Raw genomic sequence first — 17,716 nt, 5'->3', positions numbered from 1 at the left:
CAATAAAATATGTCTGTCTGTCTGTCAAATCAAAGTATCCCACAATTATCCCCTTATTTGGAAATGATCTCTGATTCACAGATTATCAGTAGGGTCTTCATTATGTCCACCTTGAAGTACTTCAATTCAGAAAGAATTTATTCAGAAAACCTCCACATCTGGTGAGAACGGAGTCATTTGTTATTGGGCTAAGAAACAATTGGTCCAATCATATAATTACTATAGTTATGAAGACCTAAGACTGGGTATTCTGCAGTGAGTGCCTCTCTACCTTAACACCAAAGCTTCCCACTTTCTACAAAATACAAGGTTGTCAAGTATTGGAACACTCTCCATTTGCCTGGATGTCTGCAGCTTCAATAACACTTGAGAAGCTCAGCACAATTCCGAACAAATGAACTCATTTATCACTTGCTCAACAAATGACGCGCCATGGCTGCAGTGTGAATGATCTACAAATAGCTCTGTAGTGACTTACCATCCTCTCCAATGGAACCCTGCAGCTCTCTGACCTACATTACCAAGAAAACAGGGATTGGAAGCACATAGGTAAATTGCCATCACAAATTGACTTCCAAGTTACACATCAAACTAACTTCTTCAAAAAGTTCATCTTAATACTGAGGACATACAGTAAGAAAATAATCAGTCCATTTACTCAAGAGCATTTTGTAATGAAGATTAAAATCTCGCCTTGCCAATGATCCCCACATTGCATGTATAAAGAGAAACAATATGTTAAGCAGAATTTTGTTAATCACAACTGAAAAACATTAATTGATCATGATTTGCCTCCAGTGGTAGTCATTACATCTTGTTGAATTATTCCCTCCATCTCTAAAATATTCACTTAAATATGCCAATCTTCAATAATCCCTGGTTTTTAACCATTAAGTGAAATTCAACAAGAACTTTTATTGGAATTTCAATTGTCTATCTTGCCAGTTAAAGTGCTGAGGAAGATTGCAATCATCGAGACGAGTGCGGAAGACGAGAGGGTGTTCAGTGCTGTCTACCACTCACTGCTGCCGGAGGAACGTGTCTGTGTGTGACAGTCTCTCTCTCTCCCTCTCACCCACAGCTGCTGGAGGAAGGACCCTGCGTTTGAATTGTCTCTTTCTCTCTCTCTCGATGCTGCCAGAGGATGATGCTGGAGGTATAGGTCTCAGGTAAGGTTTAATTGACATGGTTTGTGGATTGGATCTTGTAGTTCAATTTATGACGTGTTTCTGGTTTCTGGACACTCCTTTTTTTTGTTGCTATTTTGGACGCTTTGAATCAGTGCTGTCTGCAGATAATGAATACTAAATGAAACTGAATATGCCTGGACTCCTTTTTGGTATTTGATATTTTTTATATTCTATGTGTTTTCACTTGTCTGTTTTTGTTGCCGGTTGTGTGATTTGGTTTTTTTTGCGCTTGGGTGGGGAAAGGGAGAGTTGTTGTTTTCTTTGAATGAGTTCCAAAGCTTTCTTTGTTTTGTGGCTGTCTGTGGGGTAGATGAATCAGAGGGTTGTATACTGTATACATGCTTTGATAATAAATGGACTTGGAATCTTTGAATCTCTGAATTTTGAATTGCTTGTAAATAATAATGGCTCCACGCTGACCAGCCAATATTTCCCAGCATAAGTGCCTCCAAGTGTGGCGCGTGGCCAAGTGGATAGGGTGTTCGACTAGCAACCTGAAGGTTGTGAGTTCGAGCCCAGCCTTGAGTAAGGAACTTAACCACACAATGCACAGTCCACCCAGCTGAAAAATGGGTACCGGCAAAAAAATCAACCTCACGATAGACTGGTGTTCTATCCGGGGGGGGGGGGGGGGGTGAGTATCTTCACGCCACAGAAACCTGATGTGCCACAAAGGATCGGGACAGGACTTTGACTGAGTGCCTCCAAGTTTAGGATTCGAGTGCAGAAGTTCAGAAATTGCTTGTCACCCTATGTTGATGCTTTGTCAACTGTGCTGCAGTGTGCTTCATGCCATCCAGAGGACAAATTGCTCAACATCAACATTTTGGAATGTGCCCAGGAAACTTTTGTTTTAGAGACATATTAAAAAGGTACATTAAAATCATATAATCTTTTATTTGTTATTATACTATTTAAAATTAGTCTTCTGTGTTGTCTATTATTATTTATAAAGTTTACAGACAATACTATATCTCACACAAAGGAAAGCATAAACCATCACAATTCCTTGAAAACTTCTTTATTGGATCATATACAGTACATAATACAATTTATGAAAAAGAACAATATTCTTATACAAAGATCTAATATTGCTATATCATCAAGTGTGGATCAAGCACACACATCATGAATTTGTGTGAGCTATTAAATATTTAAAGGACAAAATATGTGGCAGGCTGTGGAAATTTTCCTCTGACGTATTTCACAACCTTATCAGGCGCATTTTGGAGAAAGTGACAAGATAACTGCAGCCACATTGTCTGAAAACAAGCTTATGGTTTCAGAGTTTCATGGATGTGGTTTTAAAAAAAGGAACATAACATGCCCTCATCTTAAATTTTTTTGCACAATACCACGGTAGAAATAACTATGATCAGTTGTTTTAATGGCTGCTGATTGCACAACCACAAGGATCCTCAGAAGCAAGTGCTTCTGAAATCACCAGAAAATATGGGGAAACAGGGTCCTCTGGGTTTTCCATCTGAAATTCTATCCATCATTGGCCTTTGTTAATGTGCAGAATATTCTAGAAGTGCCAACTTTTTGCCAGAAAAATTAACAAGTAATCTGACCAATCTTCCATCTTTCATCACTCCTGGGTTTTTCATTCTCTCATCTTCCATTCCCCACTCTGGCCCCTACATCTTCTCTGCACCTGTCTATCACCTTCCTTTGGTGCCGCTCCTTCCTTCCTTTCTCACATAGTTTACTCTCCAATCCTAACAGATTCCATCTCTTTGCCTTTCCCACCCATCTGTGCTGTAATGTTCTATGGTTCTATGGCTTCATCCATCCCTTTCTAAGTCGTCTTCCTTCCCTTCCCCCCCCCCCCACCTTTTTATTCTGTCATTTCTCCCCTTGCTTTCCAATCCTGAAGAAGGGTCTCAGCCCAAAACATCGACTGCTTATTCATTTCCGTGGGTGCTGCCTGGCGTGCTGAGATCCCCCAGCATTTTGTGTGTGTCGCTTTGGGTTTTCCCCTGTTTCAGCCTCTATCTTTTGTTTTGTTAGTTTAATGGCATCAGCATCAACCATTTTCTATGTCAAAGTTTTCTGTCATTCAGTTCTTTTAGATAAAATAATTTATAAATTCTTTCTTCCCTCTCTGACATTTTAAAACTGATGATTCTTGCAAATTAATTCCCAAAGAGAGATTAGATCTTCCCTATGTATCCTTTGAAAAAAGTAATTCTGACAACTTTGGTTCAAGTAAGCCCTGTGTTCTGTGTTTCTCCTCGTAGTTCCTAACACCATCCTGCAGAATATGCTCTGTATGTTGTTTATCACTTCCATGTGCTCCTCTAAAGAAGCATGTAAATTGCACACCTTTCCTGTGGAGTGTTACTTAAATATTGTCTTGCACACTTAGCAATACCTATTTACTCTTGTACCCTGTACTATCTTTACAGTCAAACTATTTTTTACTTACAGCTTTATTTACTCTCACTCATATTCTCAAGAAATTATGTACTGTATTTGCTTAAGTCTTCATGGCTGAAGCTCCCTATTTGATGCCATGATCTATTAGGGTTGCACAGCAGTGCTCTGTGTTTTAAAATTATGTTAACTGGTTCTCGTAAGCAATTCTTCAAGCACTGGGGAGACTATTTGTTCTGTGAAGATTGTACTGGTTAATTCTATTTATTTATCGAGATACCGCATGGAGTAAGCCCTTCCAGCCCTTCACGCCACACTGCCCAGCAACCCCCTGATTTACAATAACCAATTAACTTACCAACCAGTACGTTTTTGGAATTTGGGAGGAAACCAGAGCATCGGATGAAACCCTTACGGTCATGGGGAGAACATACAAACTCCTTACAGCATTGGCAGGAATTTCCACAGTTGACTGTACTGTAAAGTGTTGTGCTAACCTCTACTCTACCGTACTTCTAAAAAATATGGATTTTTTCAGGAAATCCAGATAATGCCAGTTATAAGGAAAGTTTGAGTAAAGGACTTTATTCCTTGGACAGTAGAAGATTGAGAGGAGATTTGATAGAGGTATATAAAATTATATGGGATGTAGATAGGATAAGTGCAAGCAGGCTTTTTCTACTGAGGTGGGATTACAATTAGAGGTTATGAGTTAAGAGTGAAAAGTGAAAAGTTCAAGGGGAACATGAGGGGAAACTTCTTCACTCAAAGGGTCATGAGAGTATGGAATGAGCTGCCAATGCTAGTGGTGCAAGCAAACTCTTTCAATATTTAAGGGAATCTTGAATAGATACCAAAATGATAGGAATATGCAGGGCTCTGGTCCTGGAGCAGGTCAATGGGACTAGGCAGTCTGGATGGCTTGGCCCAGGCTGGATGGGCGGGAGGGCCTGTTTCTGTGCTGTAGTTTTCCACCACTCCCTCAGTTCCTCCCCATGGCCATGTTGTGCTTGCACATTAAATTGCAACAAACAGCTAATTTGGTCATAACCCAGAGAAATGCAAACCACCGTTACAGTTATCGATTCAATCTGATTGTTAAAGGCATTATTTACTCCAGCCAAATGAGAAAAACAAATATTTTGTCTTGTCTCCTCTTCTACTTATCTCATTTATGGCCTCAGATTAAAACAATTACATCAGTGTCTTATGGCAGTTTTTAATTGATGGATGGATTGCAGTAACTTATCAATCTGTGTGAGCAGATGCAGCTAGCTAAGTTTCACCTGAAGGTCATTGTAGGAGCCATGTGTATCCTTACTGTCTGTCTGTATTGTATGTTACTGAAGTTCTGTGATTTAAGAATTGGACTCCTTCAGTTTTATGTTTTCGCCCACTCTTTCTTGTTGCTGTTTATGCGATTTGTTAGCCTATTTTGCATGGGATGGTGGGGGGAGGGTTTAACGTTCTTATTGCTGTTTGCACAATTTGCTTTTGCTTGTGCACAGGGGTGGGGTTGATGTTTTTTGTTAAACAACCTCCATGGTTTCTTTATTTTGTGGCTATCTGGAGAAGACGAATCTCAGTGTTGTACACTACATGCATACTTTGATAATAGATGTACCTTGAACCTGGAGGCACACACAACCCGCAGACAGTGCTGATTAAACCTGCTCTTCCATATATTTGCTACCAGAACATTGCAGGATCTTGAGTGCATTCTCAAATAAAATCAACGGACTTAAAAAGCAACACACACAAAATGCTGCTGGAACTCAGCAGGCCGGGCAGTGTCTATTGGAAGAGTGCAGCTGACGTTTCAGGCCAAGTCCAAACAAGCCCAAAACATTGACTGTACTCTTTTCCATAGATGCTGCCTGGCCGGCCAAGTTCCTCCAGCATTTTGTCTGTGTTGCTTGGATTTCCAGCATCTGCAGATTTTCTCTTGTTTGTGCTTGAATTTGTCTTCTGTTGTTAATCTTTGATGCACACCGTCTCCTCACTGAAAGCTACAGAATAGTAAGAGACATAGATAGAACGGAGGCAGAGAGGATGTTTCCAAAAGTGAGAGAGTCTAGGAACAGAGGACACAGTTCAGAATAAAAGGACTTCCCTTTAAAATGAAGACGTGTTTAGAATGGAGGCAAGGAGGAATTTCTTTAGCCAGGGGAAGATGAATCTGTAGAATTCATTACCACCGTTGGCTGTGAAGCCCAAGTCATTCAGTATATTTAAAGTGGTGGTTGCTAGGTTCTTTATTAGTAAGGGTGTCAAAGGTTATGGGGGGAAGGCAGGAGAATAGGGTCATGAGGAAACTCAAATCAGCCTGATCAAATGGTGACACAGACCTGAAGGGCGTGAATAGTCTAAGACTGCACTGATGTCTTATGGTCTTATAACTGGCACAGCTTTCCTAAACATGTAAACTGAATATCTAAAACTATAACCTATGCTTATGTTGTTTGAATTTTCTTGATACACAAACAGAATCATTGCAACTATCTGAATAAGTGCTAAGGACAGAAAAATGTGGCTTCACTCTGTATTGAAAGAATCTTAATTTGAAATTTAGTAGAAAATTTGAAATATCTGCTCTTTGTGAAGTAAGTCTTTGGGAATGATGAATTCAGAAACATACAATCACTTGCATTCTACAAGTGAGTAGGTTCTGCCATTCTCTATAATTTACAATTTTAAGAATTTCTTTTTTCAAACATAATTCTGAGATATTAATTTATTTCTATTCCTGGGATGAGAAGATGTAGAATCCTTGTGGATAGAGTTAAGAAACTGCAAGGGTAAAATGATCCTGATTGGAATTATATACAGGCCTCTGAAGAGCATCCAAGATGTGGGCAACAAATTATAACCAGAGATAGAAAAAGCATGTAAAGAAGGCAATGTGATAATCATGGGGGATTTCAATATGCAGGAATATCAGGTTGGTGCTGGATCCCAGGAGAGGGAAACTGTAGAATGCCTATGAGATGTTTTTATAGATCAGCTAGGAGAATGGCAATTCTGGATTAGGTGTTATGTAATGACACAGATTTGATTAGGAAGCTTAAGGTAAAGGAACCCTTAGGAAACAGTGATCGTAACATGATAGAATTCACCCTGCAGTTTGAAAAGGAGAAGCTAAAATTGTATGTATCACTATTTAATTGCATCTAATTTGTTCCTTAAGTTGTTATAGCTGGGGTGGAAGTAGGGATAAGCTCCCACTACCTATTAAATGCTTCCAATGCATGCCTCTCAAATAGCCTCTTACAACCACTTCCAGCTCCTGGCCTTTGCAGGTGAATTAGCTACTCGGCCCAGTAGAACTGGTTCTACTGACAGGAAAAGGGGCAAAGGTGGGTTACTCGCACCTCAAAAACAATTGCCTTGGAGAGATGGGGTTCATCAGCCGTGGTTGGCAGCTCACCAAGGAGAAGGAAAACTCTGGTCTCAGACCTCCACTGCCTTACAGCTATACCCACTTATGTGGAAACTCTGAAGGAAAATCCAGAGCTCAAGTCCCTAAGGCAGTCCTATATTGAGGTCAACGCTGAATGGCAACTCCTGCGATGCTGCTGGTGCCAAACTGCATCAATCTCTACCATTCCTCAGCTGCGTGGAGAGGGAAAGGCTGCTACATGGGCAACAGCTTTCCATATCCTATTGCCTTGGCTTGCATAGCACATATACAGCTGGGTAGTAATATCCATGGTCAAACCCTTAAAAAAAAAGGGAATTACAGAGACACGAGAGCGGAGCTGGCCAAAGTTGATGGGATGAAGACACTAGCAGGAATGATGGCAATGGCTGGTCTTTCTGGGGGAAATTGGGAAGGTGCAGGAAAGGTACATCTCAAATATAAAGAAATATTCAAAAGGAGGATGGTTGAAAAGGGAAGTCATAGACAGCATAAAAGGAATAGAGAAGGCATATAATACTTTATAGATAGATAGATAGATAGATACTTTATTCATCCCCATGGGGAAATTCAACTTTTTTTCCAATGTCCCATACACTTGTTGTAGCAAAACTAATTACATACAATACTTAACTCAGTAAAAAAAAAATGATATGCATCTAAATCACTATCTCAAAAAGCATTAATAATAGCTTTTAAAAAGTTCTTAAGTCCTGGCGGTAGAATTGTAAAGCCTAATGGCATTGGGGAGTATTGACCTCTTCATCCTGTCTGAGGAGCATTGCATCGATAGTAACCTGTCACTGAAACTGCTTCTCTGTCTCTGGATGGTGCTATGTAGAGGATGTTCAGAGTTATCCATAATTGACCGTAGCCTACTCACCGCCCTTCGCTCAGCTACCGATGTTAAACTCTCCAGTACTTTGCCCACGACAGAGCCCGCCTTCCTTACCAGCTTATTAAGACGTGAGGCGTCCCTCTTCTTAATGCTTCCTCCCCAACACGCCACCACAAAGAAGAGGGCGCTCTCCACAACTGACCTATAGAACATCTTCAGCATCTCACTACAGACATTGAATGACGCCAACCTTCTTAGGAAGTACAGTCAACTCTGTGCCTTCCTGCACAAGGCATCTGTGTTGGCAGTCCAGTCTAGCTTCTCGTCTAACTGTACTCCCAGATACTTGTAGGTCTTAACCTGCTCCACACATTCTCCATTAATGATCACTGGCTCCATATGAGGCCTAGATCTCCTAAAGTCCACCACCATCTCCTTGGTCTTGGTGATATTGAGACGCAGGTAGTTTGAGTTGCACCATATCACAAAGTCCTGTATCAGTTTCCTATACTCCTCCTCCTGTCCATTCCTGACACACCCCACTATGGCCGTGTCATCAGCGAACTTCTGCACATGGCAGGACTCCGAGTTATATTAGTGGGATGGCAAAGGAGTGGGAAACTTTTTAAAAAACTAACAGAAGGCAACTAATAAAGCCATAAAGAGAGAACAGATGAAGTAAGAAGGGAAGCTAGCCAATAATGTAAAAGAGGATACAAGAAGCTTTTTCAAATATATAAAGAGGAAATGGGAGATGAGATTGGATATTGGACCGCTGAAAAATAACAGATTGGATAGTAATAGTGAACAAAGGAATGGCAGATGAACTTAATCAGTATTTTGATTCAGTCTTTTCTGAAGACTGTGTCTTCTGTGTCTTACTCACAGAATGCCAGAAATGTCAGAGTGTCAAGGGGCAGAAGTGAATGTTGATGCTATTACTAAGGAGAAAGTGCCTGGGAAGCTGAAAGGTCTGAAGATAGATAAGTAGCTTGGACCAGATGAACAGGGTTCATCCAAGGTTCTGAAAGAGGTAGCTGAAGAGATTGTGGGGTCATTAATAATGATCTTTCTAGAATCACTAGATTCTGAAATGTTTCCGGAAGATTAGAAAATTGCAAATGTCACTCGCCTCTTGAAGGGAGGTAGGCAGAAGAAAGGAGATTATTGGCCAGTTAGCCCAACTTCAATGGTTAGAAAGATAGTGGAGGTTATTATTAAGGATGAGGTTTTGGGGTACTTGGAGACACATGATGAATTGGGACAAAGTCAGCATGGTCTTCTAAAAGGGAAATTTTGCCTGACAAATTGTCGGAATCCTTTGTGGAAGTAGCAGGCAGGATAGACAAAAGAGAGTCAATAGATGTAATTTTTTGGATTTTCAGAAGCCATTTGATAAGGTGCCACACATGAGGTTGCTTAACAAAATAAGAGCCCATGGTGTTTCATGAAAGGTACTAGTGCGGATAGAAGATTGGCTGATTGGCAGGAGGCAACGGGTAGGAATAAAGGTGGCCTTTTCTGGTTGGGTGCAGGTGACTAGTGGTGTGCCACAGGAGCTGGTGTTGCGACTGCTTCTTTTCATGGTTTGGATGAAGGAATTGATGGCTTTGTGGCTAAGTTTGTGGACAATACGATGATAGGTAGAGAGGCAGGTAGAGTTGAAGAAGCCGGGTATCTGCAGAAGGATTAAGACAGATTGGGAGATGGGCAAAGAAGTGGCAGATGGAAGTGCATGGTCATGTGCTTTGGCATAAGTAATAAAGGCATGGTTTATTTTCTAAATGGGGAGAAAATTCAAAAATCAGAGGTGCAAAGGGACTTTGGAGTCCATTATGCAGGATTCCCTGAAGTTTAACTTGCAGGTTGAATTGCCAGTAAGGAAGGCAGGTACATTTTTTGCATTCACTTTGAGAAGACTAGAATATAAGAGCAAGGGTATAATGTTTAGGCTTTATAAGGCATTAGTCAGACCAAAGTTGGTGTATTGAGAGCAGTTTTGGGCCCCTTAATCTAAGAAAAGATGTTCTGATATTGGAGATGGTCCAGAGGAGGTTCACAAGAATGATCCTAGGAATGAACGGGTCAGAATATGAGGAGCATTTGATGGTTCTGTGCCTGTACTAGCTGGTATTTGCAAGAATGAGGGAGGATCTCTTCGAACCCTATCAAATTTTGAAATGCATAGACAGAGTGAATTTGGAGAGGATATTTCCTTTAGAAGTGGAGTCTCTGACCAAGGACCACAGCCTCAGAATTGAGAGACATCCATTTAAAACAGAGATGAAGAAAAATTTCTTCAATCAGAGGCTGGTGAATCTGTAGATTTCATTGCCAAAGAAAGCTGTGCAGGCCAAGTTATTGGGTATATTTAAGGCAGAGGATGATATGTTCTTGATTATTCAGGGCATCAGAGGTTGCAGGGAGAAGGCAGGAGAATAAGGTTGAGAGGGATGATGGATCAGCCATAATGGAGTGGTGGAGCTGACTCAATGGGCTGAATGGCCTAATTCTGCTCCTGTATCTAATGTTTTATGTCTTACCATGACAAGGCAACAAGATAACTGAAGCCTGGGAGCAACTTGTTGAGGTTGGCTGGTTTGAAGGGTGAACAAGAACTGCGGATGAGAGCTGGTTTTAAAGCGGCCGAAGGTGATGAGTTGGAAACAAGTGACTGGTGACTCCTGTTAACTGGGTGCAGACTGAGAGATGCCTGTCTGTACAGGCCTGACAGGTCCATACTCCTTACAGTCAGCACCCAACTGCTTATGATTTGGATAAGTCCAGTGGAACTCAATGATGAAACTGGAGCTCCCCTATGGGCTGAACCCTTCCCAGTCGACCAGATACTGCACACACCATCCATGATGATGGAAATCCATCAACTGATGCACGGTGTACACAGGACCACCTTCCACCATCTTCGGTTTCAGAGGTGTAGGCTCAGGTGGGCTGAGTGGTCCATGGACAACGGGCTTGAGGCAGGACTCATGGAAGGCAAGGGTGGTCCTGAGGTACAGTGGTAGCTGGAGATGCTAAGTGATCGGATTGATACGATGGGCGATCTTGAGGGGACCGATGGACCAGCGTGAGAGCTTGCAGGAGTCGGACTGCAGGGGCAAATCTTGGATGGAGAGCCAGACACGGTCCCTAGGACGGAAGGCAGGAGGAGGGGAAGGAGTACAAGCCAGATGGTCAATGCTGAAGCCAGGTGGGTGGGGAAAGAAGATAAGAAGCAGGGAGGTGATAGTTGAAAAAGGTAAAGGACAGCAGAATAAGGAATCTGACAGAAGATGAGAGAGGACCATTGGAGAAAAGGAAGGAAGAGGGGGAAATGAGGAAAAAAGGAGAGGTGAGTGGGGAGCTAGAATGGGGAAATTAAGAAAAGGGAAGGGGGAGGGGAAAATTATCTGAAGTTGATGAAATCAATGTTCATACCAGCAAGCTGGAGGCTACCCAGAAGGAATATGAGATGTTGCTCCTCCAACTTGGGAGTGGCCTCATCATGGCAGTCAAGGAGGCCATGGACCAACATGGAATGGGAATGGGGATAGGAATTAAAATGGTTGGCCGCTGTGAAATCCTGCTTTTTGTGGATGGAGTGAAGGTAGTCAACAAAGTGGTCTATCAATCTACGTTGGTCTCACCGATGTAGAGGAGTCCGCATTGGGAGCATTGAGTACAGTTGATGACCCCAGCAGATTTGTAGGTGAAGTGATGCCTCACCTGGACTGTTTGGGGCCCTGAAGAGGTAAATCTCTGGTGTAGCACTTTTTCCATTTGCAGAGATATTTGTCAGGAGGGAGATTAGTGAGGAAGGACGAATGGACAAGGGAATCATGGAGGAAGCGATCCTCATGTAGAGAAATGGTGGGGCAGGATTGGAGGTAAAGATGTATTAGGTAGTAGGGTGCCGTTGAAGATAGTGGAAGTTGCACAGAATGATGTGTTGGATGGAGAGCCAGACTCGTTCCACCGAGATGTAACACTGAGCATCATGGGAAGTCATTCCTGCCTGTGGCCATCAAACTTTACAACTCCTCCCTCGGAGTGTCAGACACCCTGAGCCAATGGGCTGGTTTGGACTTATTTCCACTTGGCATAATTAACTTATTATTTGATTATTTATGGTTTTATATTGCTATATTTCTACCCTATTCTTGGTTGGTGCGGCTGTAACGAAACCCAATTTCCCTTGGGATCAATAAAGTATGTCTGTCTGGACGCGGAAGCTCATGGGGTGTTAGATGAGGACGAGATGGACTCTATCCCCATTAAGGTGGTGGGAAGATGGTATGAGTGCTGATGTCCAGGAAAGAGAGTAAATGCAGGTGAGGACAGCATTAATGATGGAGAAAGGGAAATCCTGTTATGTGTTCAGCAGAGTGTGAACATTTTCAGTAATTAAAAATTAAATTCTTGATTAGCTATATGTTTACCAGTTGTGCTGAATATAATCTCGATCATTGCTTTCTATTTTCTATTGCATAGTTCAAGACGATGCAGATGTTATTGCAGGACTGAGCAATCTACTATCCATATTGTATTGTATAACAGGAGCTTTGCTGTGGCTTACTGATTGCCAAATCTCTTTTTCTTGCAAAATATGGGAAAACCAACATAATTTACAATGGGCCTGGAGGTAACAGATTGCATGAATGTTGAAATGCATACAACGCCACAAAATCTACTCTGACTCTACAGTTGGAAAGGGTTGTCTTTTGTGACTAATCAAATGTGGTCTGTGGTACTTACAATTTTATCCATCTGTTGGTAAATTTCTCACACCGCATGAAGACATATTCATTCTGTCACAATTGACACTCCCCTGGTGCTTTGAGGCTGACAACAATACACAAATCTGGTTGTTTGCTTTGGAAGTTTTTTTTGCTTTGTTGTAAAAAGGATGATTAAGGCAAACCAATGTGACTAGATGCAATGTCTTTCTGCATTTTCCCCAATTTTACTATGTGATATCACGTTTGTGATGGACTCTAGATCAAGGCCTCTTTGGGGGACTTTTGCTATTGCTTGTGTAAAGGGGGATTTCTTTTTCTTTGTTACTGCATATGTTAATCAAAATGGCTTCTTTGTTTTGTTAAAAGTAGGAATGCTTCTTTGTTGCGAAAGAGTGCTGGAAGCTTGTTTGGGTTAAAATTTACTGATAATGAGAGATGTATTCCTTTGTAAACCAATTGGGACTAATGTTGTTCTTTTTTCTGAGTCTCTAAGTCTAAGCTATTGTTGGCGGGCTTTTGGGGAGATTGGCGCGAGGGAGTGAAAGAGAGAGGACATGATGCTGTAAACTGGGCGAGGAACGGACCCCAAGCGGGGGTCCAAGGCCAGGAGGTACCCTGAGGAGAGGAGACGAAGATAGATGTGCTTGGTTGACCACTTCGGGTGGTCCTGAGCTGCGAGTCAAGGAGTTCAGAGGGGATCGAATGGGGGCCAGAAGACTTCAGTAATTGAGCTCCAACGGTTGTGCACAAAGTGGTTTGGACTTTGATAAGTTTGGCACCTTTTCTTTATTTTCTTTTCCTTCATATATACTGTATGGTTATTAATCAGTTATAGTAATCTTTATAAATTGTAATCATTTAATCACATATGGTGTCCTATTTGTTCTTTGGCGAGGCGGGGACATCACACAGCATCCACACCAACTGATTACCCAGTTTGGCAGGGCCGAAGGCTGCTCGCCCTAGACGAAAATGAGCTGAGCGAGCCTGAGGCGACCCAGAGGGTTACATTGCAGGACAATTTTGCACTGTTGTTTGCACAATGTTTGTACTGTTGTAACTGTATGTTGTAACTATGTGGTTTTGTGTAGGTCTTGTAGCTTTAGTTTTCGGTTTGTTGGGTGGTAGAGTTGGTCTCCTGACTTGGTGTGTCTGGGTAGTCTTGTTTTGTCTGGTGGATTTGGAGCTTCTTTCCAGGGAACGTGCTAAGATGGTAGCATGATATTAATACGCAGCAGCCTCTCTGGACTCTGGATTTGGGGGATTGCCAAATGTTATGTGAATTTTCTGGTGTAGTCTGTTTTGTCGTGTTTGGAGGAACGTTGTTTCATTTTTTAACTGCATTGCAGTTGTGGTTTCTAAATGATAATAAACCGAAATTCAATTCAATTCAAGTAAAAAAAATTCAATTCTTTCTAAGATAAGGGATCTGAAACTGCTACGCCAAGTGAGGCCTCACCATTGCTTTATAAAGTTTCAACATTACATCCTTGCTTTTATATTCTAGCCCTCTTGTAATGAATGCTAACATTGCATTTGCCTTCCTCACCACAGACTCAACCTACAAATTATCCTTTAGGGAATCCTGCACAAGGACTCTCAAGACCCTTTGCACCTCAGTTTTTATATTTTCTCTCCATTTAAAAAATAGTCAACTCTTCCATTTCTTCAACAAAGCGCATGACCATACACTTCCCAATGCTGTGTTCCATCTGCCATCTCTTTGCTCATTCTCCTAATCTATGTCCTTTTGTAGCATCTCTACTTCCTCAAAGCTACCTGCCCCTTCACTGATTTTCATTTTGTCTGCAAACTTTGCAACAAAGTTATCAATTCCATCATCCAGCACAGACTACTATGGAACACCACTAGCAGCCAACCAGAAAAGGCTCCCTTTATTCCCATTCTTTGCTTCCTACCTATCAGCCACTGCTTTATCCATGATAGAATCTTTCCTGTAACCACCATGGGCTCGTTGCTTGTTCAGCAGCCTTGTCAGTGGCACCTTTTCAAAAGCTTTCTGAAAATCCAAGTACACAACATCAACCGATTCTCCTATGTCTTTCCTGCTTGTTATTTCTTCAAAGAATTCCAACAGATTTGTCAGGCAAGATTTTCACATGTGGAAACCATGCTGACTACAGCCTATTTGATCATGTGCCTCCAAGTACCTAAAAACCTCATCCTTAATAACCTCATCCCACTGAGGTCAGACTAACGGGCCTATAGTTTCCTTTCTTCTGCCTCTCTTCCTTCTTGAAGAGTGGAGTGACATTTGCAATATTCTAGTCTTTTGTAACCATTCCCAATCTAGTGATTCTTGAAAGATGATTACTAATACCTCCACAATCTTTTCAGCCACCTCTTTCAGAACTCTGGGGTGTACACCATCTGGTCCAGGTGAGTTATCCACCTTCAGACCTTTCTCTCTAGTTATGGTAACTTCACACATTTCATTCTCCCTTAGTTCCAATATATTGCTAGTGTCTTCCACAGTGAAGATTGATGCACGATACTTATTCAATTCAGCTGCAATTTCGTTGCCCCCATTACTACTCCTCCAGCATCATTTTCCAGCTGTCCGATATCCACTCTCTCCTCTTTTTTTATACATTATGTAACTGAAGAAGCTTTTGGTACCCTCTTTAATAGTTTTGGCTAGTTTAGTTTTGTATTCCATCTTTACCTTCTTAATGTCTTTATTAGTTGCCTTCTGTTGGTTTTTAAAACTCTCTAACTTCCCACTAATTTTTTCTCTATTATATCCCCTCTCTTTGGCTTTTATGTTGGCTTTGACTTCTCTTGTTAACCACAGCTGTGTCATCTTTCCTTTAGAATACCTCTTCCTCTTTGGGATGTATATATCCTGTGCCTTCTGAATTGCTTCCAGAAATTCCAGCCATTGCTGCCCTGTTGTCATCCCTGCCAGTGTTCTTTCCCAATCAGCTCTGGCCAGCTCCTCTCTCATGCCTCTATAATTTCCTTTGCTCCACTGTAACACTGATATATCTGACTTTAGCTCCTTCGTAAATCTCAAAATTGCTGATTGAGTCAAGAGGCAAATGCAATGTCTGCATTCATTTGGAAAGGACGAGAATATAAAGCAAGATTGTAATTGTGTATTTACTACTTCAGTAATATTTGAGTGAAATTGTAAATATATCCATTGTAAATATTGTAAATATATTGCACGTCATGTTGCTTAAGTAATAAACAAAACTAAAGACTTGCATCTCTTAGCTCTCTTGTTTTTCCCTCAATTACTTTAATGTTTTGGAGTTACAAAACATAACAGTAATGTTGACACTTTATAAGGCATTGACCCAGCCACATTTGAATTATTGTGGACAGTTTTGGATTTATACAGGTTTCAGAGTTATTTGTTCAGATTTATTTATCACATGTAGATTCTGGTCAAGATAGCATCTGTGTACAATGCTCCCTCAGTTGACAGACCACAGAACTATTTCTTAAACTTCTTTTATGTCTGCTTTTTCATCTTGAGTGTGTTTCTGGAACTGTTGAAGCCTATGATTTTGCAGTTTGGAGATCGTTGGGGTGATGCAGAGCTTTGTTGTCTCTGAGAGGATTCCAGGAGGAAGTGAGCATGAGCCTGGAAGTGAGGAGGCTATGGAACAGGGTGCGAGCTGATGTTTGACTCCATTTTGCCGACTAAGCTTCCATTGTTTGCCGATTAAAGTGATGAGGGAGATTGAAACATTGAGGCGAATGTGGAGATTGGGTACCGACTGCCTGCCTTTTGGTCACCGGTGGGACCACTCTTCTGCCAGACACAGGAGCCTGTGTGGCCTGTTGCTGTGCCTGGAGGGGGTTACTGAGGTTTTCTGTATTTGTGGGTATTGGTATGGATTTGGACTTGGACTATGGACTTCTTTTTCTGTCATATAGTTCTTTATATTTTGTGTTTTCACCTGTTCTTTCTTCTTTTTATTTGTGTGGGGGAGAGGGATTTGGTGGTCAATATTCCTGTGGTCTTTTGTGCGATAGGAGGGTGTCTGGGGGGGGTGGGGTTTGATGTTCCTGTGGCGTTTTGTGTGGGAGGAGGGGGTCCAGGGGTGAATGTTCTTGTTATGTTTTTGATAGTTTTTTGTGTGGGGAGAGAGGTATTTGCGGGTCGGTGTTCTTGTTGCATTTCGTGCGGCGGGGGTGGGGGGTTGCTGTTTCTCTCTGAACTGACTTCCGTGGCTTTTCCTGGTTTTGTGGCTATCTGGAGAAGAAGAATCTCAGAGTTGTATACAGCATTCATACTTTAATAATAAATGAACCTTTGAACCTTTTGAGACATGCAGTGAAATGTGCCAAACGCCTTAAGAACCAACACACCCATGGATGTGCAGGGTGCTAGTGCCACACATATTCTGGTGCCAGCGTAGCATGTGCAACAACAACAACAAAAACATATAACATGACAACGACAGCAAAACAAGCCCCTTTCTCTGATCTCTCGACAAGCTTTGACCTTCAGGCCTCTACATGTGGCTTCACTGAACTCTGGACTTCGATCTCCAGCTAGCCCTTTAGAATTCACTGACCTCTGGACTTCACTCAACTCCCGGACTCGTCGACCTCCAGGATTCGCTGGCATTGGAGAGGGTCCAGAGGAGGTTTACAAGAATGACCTTGGGAATGAAAGAATAAATTTATGATGAGCATTTGGTAGCTCTGGGCCTGTATTCGCTGGAGTTTAGAAGGATATAGGGAGATCTCATTGAAACCTAGTGAATATTGAAAGGCCTAGATAGAGTGAATGTGGTGAGAATGTTTTCAATTGTGGGTGAGTCTAGTATCAGAGGGCACAGCCTCAGAATAGAAGGATGTCCCTTTAGAATAGAGTTGAGAGAAAGTTCTTTAGCCAGAGGGTGGTGAATCTGTGGACTTCATTACCACAGTCAGCTGCGGAGCCCAAGCCATTGCATATATTTAAAGTGGAGGTTGATATGTTATTGATTAGTAGATATCAAAGGTGACATGAAGAAGGCAGAAGAGTGAGGTTGAGAGGGAAATTAAATCAGCCATGATCGAATGGTGGAGCAGATTTGACAGGCCAAGTGACCTAATTCTGCTCCTATGTCTTATGGTCTTCATAAGAGATTGTTGTATTACCCAAGAAACATACACAAAATGCTGGAGG

At 41.7% G+C, this 17,716-nt stretch overlaps 1 protein-coding gene across 2 annotated transcripts in view; it reads left to right on the top strand.

Moving 5' to 3' along the window:
- Positions 1-1,125: 1,125 nt before the first annotated feature.
- Positions 1,126-17,716, top strand: part of LOC140728536 (RNA-binding motif, single-stranded-interacting protein 1-like) — a 289,752-nt gene continuing 273,161 nt past the window's right edge. Inside the window, exon 1 of one of the 2 annotated variants that reach the window (XM_073047404.1) lies at positions 1,126-1,169. The gene's annotated coding sequence lies outside the window, so the exon portion shown is untranslated. The remainder of the gene's footprint in view (positions 1,170-17,716) is intronic. The other variant, XM_073047403.1, reaches the window with a different exon arrangement.

This window comes from Hemitrygon akajei, chromosome 5, assembly GCF_048418815.1.
Source record: "Hemitrygon akajei chromosome 5, sHemAka1.3, whole genome shotgun sequence".
In the NCBI taxonomy this organism is placed as follows: domain Eukaryota; kingdom Metazoa; phylum Chordata; class Chondrichthyes; order Myliobatiformes; family Dasyatidae; genus Hemitrygon; species Hemitrygon akajei.
Note: the sequence above shows the minus strand (reverse complement) of the source record. Positions and strands in the feature narration are given on the sequence as shown.